Source organism: Ictidomys tridecemlineatus, chromosome 15 (genome assembly GCF_052094955.1).
Source record: "Ictidomys tridecemlineatus isolate mIctTri1 chromosome 15, mIctTri1.hap1, whole genome shotgun sequence".
Classification (NCBI taxonomy): Eukaryota; Metazoa; Chordata; class Mammalia; order Rodentia; family Sciuridae; genus Ictidomys; species Ictidomys tridecemlineatus.
The window spans coordinates 11517916-11525314 of NC_135491.1; positions in this window are offsets into that span (position 1 = coordinate 11517916).

Genomic DNA, 7399 nt, shown 5'->3' on the forward strand with positions numbered 1-7399 from the left:
ACTTAAAACAAACATCTCCAAGGTTCATCCAGGTCTTTACTGTGGTCCATAATGGAAGCTGTTCAAATCAAAGCCAGAACAGCCGGTCAAAGACTTATTTGGAGTTTTTATGCTGCATGGAATACTTACCAACATACAAAACCCAGGAGAGTGCTTCTTGCTGGAACTTTTGGTTTGCTTTTGTAGTCCTGGGGAAAGGCAGGAGCTCTCTACCTCTGAGGTACATCCCTAACCCCCACCTCCACCTTTTTTTTTTTTTTTGGTACCAGGGATTGAACCCAGGGACGTTTAACTTCTGAGCCACGTCCCCAATCCTTTTTAATATTTATTAGAGACAGGGTCTCGCTGAGTTGCTTAGGGCCTCACTAAATTTCTGAGCCTGAGTTGAACTCTTGATCCTCCTGCCTCAGCCTCCTGAGGGAGAGTGGCTAGGATTACAGGCATGCACTACCGAGCCGGGCTTTTTAAATCTTGAGACAGGGTCTCACTAAGTTGCCCAGGCCGCCTGGAGTTTGTGATCCTGTCTCAGCCTCCCGAATAGCTGGGATCGCAGGCGTGCACAGTTCCACCAGAACTTTAAAAAGAATTTGATCCTTTCTCCTTAAGGCTCATTACTTATTCACTAGAGTGCAAGACATCTGGAAGTGAAATGCAGAGTCTTTTTGTTTTAAATACTATAAAATTATCTGTATGTGGGTATAAGGGCTAGTCTCAGAGAACAACCTCCTCTACTTGCAACGCCAAGGAAGACTTTCCCAAGCAGAGAGCGCTGAAGTAGCTCTCTGACACTCAAAGCAAGCCGTCAGCTTTCATTTGTATAAAGTTCCAAATGGTGCCACTAATCCAGAGTGACAGGCCTGTGGTTGCTTCTAGAGTGAGGGAACTGGGGGGAAAGGGCACAGGGAAATCCCGGAGGTCCTACGAATGCTATCTGGCTATCAGTGGTTACATGTGTATATATATTTGCAAAAATTCTCTGTCCTTACACATCACATTTGTGTCCTTTACACACTTTACAATCTAAGTTACACCTCAACCCCCCAAAAGATAGACCAATAAGTACTTATAAACTTTTCCTTATAGAATCTATACTATAATATTCAGAAGTGTCCATAATATAGTTAAGCCTGGGGATTAAAAAGCATTATCTTGGGGCTGGGGTGGTGGCTCCGTGGTAGAGAGCTTGCCTGGGGAGGCACTGGGTCAATTCTCAGCACCACATATCAATAAATAAAATAAAGGTCCATTGGCAACTAAAGAATACTTTTAAAAAAGCCTTGTCTTTCTTAGGTGACTCCGGAGTCAATCCCCCTCTCTGGGAGCCCTTTGTTCCCTTGGCTCTGGCTCGTGGCCTCCCCTATGGGTGCTCCTCAGCCTCTCTCCAGGGTGCTGCCCTTCCCCTGACCCCTGCGCACAGGAGACCCAGCTTCATCTCTCATTTCCTCCAACTCCTCAGCCTGGATGATCTCAGCAAATCCCAGGGTTTTAAATATCATCTAAAATGATCAACCTCCAAATTTAGCATACCTGGATAATTATCGATAAAAGGACAGGACATCTGTGACTTGCTTACAACAAACAAAACTGCAGGAAAACAGCAGCATGTTTATATGTGAGAGAGGCAAATAGAAGACACCAGCAAAGAGGAGATGACGGTCCTGGCCCTGGGTACCAGGGGTTCCTTACATGTAATACGCTTATGTGGACTTCTAGAATTCTGTAATGAAAAGACAGAAAAAAATGTCATGTTCAAATTCCAGCTTCCCCTAAAACTCCAACTGCTGACTAGATGTCCAATGTGCATCCCAAAGTTAAGTTCACAGCACGTCCATCTCTCTGCTGATGAAGAATGTCACTCTTTTTCTAGTCGGTGAGGCCCAAAACCTGGAGCACTTCTTTTTATGGTGTCCATCGTGATGTTTGGATACCTGTATTCATGTGGCACAGCTAAATCACACGTGCATTACCTCATGTGCTTATTTTCTTGTGGTGAGAGCGTTTGAGACCTACTCTTTTAGCAATCTTCAAATATACACTGCGTTGTCATTAACTACAGTCATTATGTATAATGGCTCTCGAGGATAACTTTCAAGCACCCTGAGTCATGCTTCCTCTATACTCATTTAGTCTCTTGACTCTTCCTTCAAAACAAACTCCAGCTCCTGACCCTTCTCACCTGATCAGTATCACCATCCTCCTGAGCCCTCTGGCCCAGGCAAGAATGTGGCTTCCTCATTTCCTGTGATGTCCCACTCCTGCGGGGCTGCAGGCGCTGTTTCCATTTCACTTTTTTTGTGTGCACAGAAACTAGTCACATGGCCCAAAAAACTTACTACATTCCTAAAGTCTTCCCCTCAGCCCAGACCCACCTCTGCCTATAGGCAACCACTGGGGAATCTTTAACACACACATTGGAACATGCCAGTCCTTGGACATAGCCCTCCGATGGCTTCCTGTTGCACTTGGAAGTTCCAAATTCTCATCACAATCTGTAAGGGCCTAAGTGATCTGTCCCTGTCTACATCCTGTCCCTAAATAATCTTGTCCCTCTTCCCTTCCTGCTTTTCTGCTCCTGCTAGTCTGACCACCGGGACAATCCATGAAGAGCCAGACTATGACCTTGTGAAATATGTATTTGGTCCTTGGGCCCAGTGGTATGTACCTGTAGTCCCTGCTACTCCAGGGTTTGAGGCCAGAGGATCACTTGGACCCAGGAGTTTGAGGCCAGCTGGACAACAGAGTGGGACCTTGTCTTTAAAAACACACACACACACCCCTCCACACCACCTCGTTTCCTGCCATAGAACTCCTAAAATCCTTGGAAATCTCCAAACTATATTTTTTCATGCTCATGAGCTGACTGCTGGTCGGCAGCCCCTAAGTAGCTACAGGGTGGGGGCTGGTTACCAAAAGACCAAGGGAGGATTAGAGGGATGGAATGTTTTAGCCCCACCCCCTAACCTCTGGGGAGGGGAAAGGGCTGAAGGTTGCATTGATCAGGAATGGTGTAATCAATGATGTAATCAGTGGTGTAATCAATGATGTGTATGCAATCAAGTCTCCATAAAAATCCAAAAGAGCCTGCAGGGTTCAGAGAGCTTCTGGATCCTAGGGTGGCGTGTCCAGAGGGCAGGAAACTCTGAGACCCTTCTCCTGTTCCTCACCCTCGACCTCTCTTCATCTGCACCCTTTATAATAACTGGTGTGTTTCCCTGAGTTCTTTGAGCTGCTCTAGCACATCAAATGAATCCGAGGAAGAGGTTGTGGGGATCTGGATTTCCAGACTGTTGCTCAGCACAGGTCAAACAAGCCGGGGTTTGTGGCTGTCATTTGAAGCAGGAGGCAGTCTTGGGGACTGAACCCACAACCTGTGGGATCTGATGCTCTCTGGATAAACTGTCAGAACTGAATTGCACTAGGGGACACCTGCTGTCTGCTGCAGGTCTGACGGCTGCTCAGCAAAACCGCTGCAGAGGACAGTGGGAGAAACTGAAACAGAGTTGGTTTTTTCCTCTCTCGGGCCCACCCCACCTCAGGGCCTTTAGGTTCAGTTCTTCAGCACCTTCCTGAAGGGCTCATTTCAGGTCTCTGCTCCAGTGTCACCCCTGCAAAGTAAACTTCCGTTGACCACCTGTTATGCCTTGTGACTTCTGTCACTTTCAATTCCGTTATCTTTTCTTTTTTTCTTTTCCACTTGGCAAATAAAACCTTTATATCTATAGTGTACATCGTGTCTTGACAAAGGTATACCTTGCAGAATGGCTACCTCAAGCTTTACCCCACATATTTCTTTTTGGTGAGGACACTTTAAATCTATTCACTTACCAATTTTCAAATAAATAACATGTTGTTATTAATTGTAGTCACCCTGCCGTACTAAGTGAACTCATTCCCCCTTTTTTTTTAGTTGTTGATGGACCTTTATTTTATTCATTTATTTATATGTGGTACTGAGAATCGAACTCTGTGCCTCACACATGCTAGGCAAACACCCTACCACTGAGCCACAATGTTGGACTGAAATCTTGTATTCCTTTTATTTTTTAAAAATTTTTGATTTTTAAAAAATTGTTGATAGTCCTTTATTTATTTTACGTGGTGCTGAGAATGGAACCCAGTGCCTCACACATGCCAGGCAAGTGCGCTACCGCTGAGCACCAGCCCCAGCCCCCAGCCCCAAGAAATCTTGTATCCTTTGATCAACATTTCCCCAACCCTCCCCCAACAGTTCTTTGCTTCTAGGCATCTCCCCCCTGCCCACATGTCATCTGCCCCACTAGAATAGGTGCTCCTGCAGGTGCTCTGTCCTATTCACTGTAAGACTCCAGTCTACAGCTGTGCCTGGCAGACGACCAGAATTCCATAATTCATTCAATTTCTGAATGAATGAAATGAACAGAGAAATTAATAGAGATGAATGGACCATTTGGTGGTGACTCACAAAATTCCCAATGCACATACCCTTTGACTCAGTCATTCTACTTCAAACAAGACATTCTATTGATAATACTGTCATATATGTGTAATCAGGTTTACAAGGATATTAATGGCAACAAGTGTTTGTAAAAGCAAAATCTCAGAAACAGTGTAAATGTACATCGATGGGGAAATCGTTAATAAAGGATGGCACAGCCACACCACAGCATACCACACTGCTAACATAAGCAGCTCTCCGGGGCGGCGGAGTGCTCTGCTGACTCACCAGCAGGCAGGCTGCCTGCACCAGGGGAAAATGTGGGCTCGCCCCAGAGTGACACAGGCTTGGGTTTGAATCCAGGCTCTGCTGCTTCCTAGCTAGGATTTCAAAAAGGCCCTTCTCTCTTTCAGACTAATCTTTCTGTGTCTGTTAAAGGAGGAAGCAGGGAAGGTCGCAGTGATTGTGTAAAGCAGAAAAAACAGAAGCGGACATAGTGGACACAGTGGGCCTGGGGTCAATGTGGGGCTTCTTCTGTTCCCTTTTTATTTGGTACTGGGGATTGAAATCAGGGGTACTTAACTACTGAGCCACACCCCCAGCCCTATTTTGTATTTTATTTAGAGACAGGGTCTCACTGAATTGCCTAGCGCCTTGCTATTGCTGAGCCTGGCTTTGAACTTGCAATTCTCCTGCCTCAGCCTCCCAAGCCGCTGGGATTACAGGTGTATAGCTCCATGCCTGGCTCTTCTATTCCTTTTCTATGTCCTTCCCACCTCTGAGAGTTCCCCAGATGTGAAATTAGCAATAAGAGGTAATCTGGGGTTGATGAATTCAGATTAAAAAAAACCAAACAGATAATGGCCTGGGACAAAGATGTCGAAAGGAACACTGATAGTCTTAAGAGTTAAGGTCTGTGTATCTTCGTTGAATTAAATGTACACTGATAGAGAAAAATTCTGAAATGTTCTAAATTTAATTATCAGAGAATGGAGGAAAGATGAAGGAGGTTAATGAGTTAAGAGTTAAGTACCAGGGACTGGGGTTGTGGCTCAGTAGTAGAGTGTTTGCCCCGCATGTGTGAGGCCGTGGCTCCAATCCTCAGCACCACTTATAAATAAGCAAATAAAGTAAAAAAATCCATTGGCAACTAAAAAATATTTCTTTTAAAAAAAAAAGAGTTAAGGTCCAAAAGCCACAAAAGGCCATTTCACATTTTTTTTTTTAAAGAAAGAGAGAGAATTTTTAATACTTATTTTTTTTTAGTTCTCGGCGGACACAACATCTTTGTTGGTATGTGGTGCTGAGGATCGAACCTGGGCCGCACGCATGCCAGGCGAGCACGCTACCGCTTGAGCCACATCCCCAGCCCCTCACATCCTTGAATGTATGTTAAAACCTTAGCTCAGGGCTGGGGATGTGGCTCAAGCGGTAGCGCGCTCGCCTGGCATGCATGCGGCCCAGGTTCGATCCTCAGCACCACATACCAACAAAGATGTTGTGTCCTCCGAGAACTAAAAAAAAAAAATATATTAAAAATTCTCTCTCTCACTCTCTCTCCTCTCTCACCCCCTCTTTAAAAAAAACAAAAACAAAAACCTTAGCTCAAACCCTTTCCTGAGCCCAAGGTGCCACTGCATCCTGCTTATAACTCCAGCCAATCCAGGAGCAACGTGTACTTCTTATGGACTTCCCCCCCCCCAAATTTACCCCTCTTCATGTTATCCCACCTCTTCTCTATAGCCAATATATATTAAATGTAAACAATTTGTTTTCCTTCTCCAAATTTTCATTATAAAAATATTCTCTAGTCCAGCATTTTCCCAATTCCTATCTAGATTTGCTGCTGGAATTTTGGAAACTTGTCCCCAGACCTGGCCTTTTTTTTTCCTGGCTAGCATCAGCTCAGTAAAGCCTTTTATTCCTGAATACTTTTTTCTCAACTGGTTAACGACAATCTCTCAGATGAATCCACACATAACAGAAGTCCAGCCAGTCTGTGTGACTCGTGTTCACCTAGCAGCATGGAAAAGCATGGAGACACAGGTCTATTTGACACTGAGGGATTTGGTGGGTTCAGCAGAGACAAGGCCTAGGAGGGAGCAGCTCAGAATCAATCATCACTATCATTCCAGGTCACAAAATGATGACAACACGTAGTGTGGCTATGTACCTGGCACTGTTCTAGGCACTTTCACCCACTTAACCCTCACGGCTACATTGTAAGGGATGGTCACCTGCACTGCACGTGGGAAAATGAGGCAGAGAGTGTCAAGGATCTTGGCCAATGTCTGCAGCTATTTATATGAACCAACACAGGCTGTTAACTCCAATGCTTTGCTATAACAGGAGCTCCAGAGGGAAACTGAGAACCAGTGCTTTAGGAATGGAAAATGGGGACCAGAAGTGAAGACTCACTTCTATTATTTACCTGTATGTACATGTATAATTTGTTCAAATGTAGCTTCTTCTTGCTTTTGCTTTTTGGTACTAGGATTGACTTCAGGGGAACTGAACCAGTGAGTCATATCCCGAGCCCTTCTTATTTTTTAATTTTGAGGTAGGGTCTCGTTAAGTTGCTTAGCACCTACCTCACTAGGTTGCTAAGGCTGGCCTTGAACTTGCAATCTTCCTGCCTCAGTCTCATGAGTTGTTGGGATTAAAGGCTTGCATCTCTGTGCCCAGCTTAACTTTGTGTGGTACTAGGGATTGAACCCAGTAGCTCTCTACCACGGGGCTACATCCCCAACCCCATTTTTATATTTTTTAGTTAGAGGGAAGGTCTCATTAAGTTATCAAGGCTGTCTTTGACCTTGTGATCTGCCTGCTTCAGCCCCCTCAGTCACTTGATTCTTTGGGTTACTGGGGATTGAACGGCAGAATCACTTTACCACTGAGCTACATCCCCATCTGTTTTTAGTTTTTATTTTGAGATAAGGTGTCCCTAAATTGCTGAGGCTGGCCTGGAACTTGTGATACTACTGC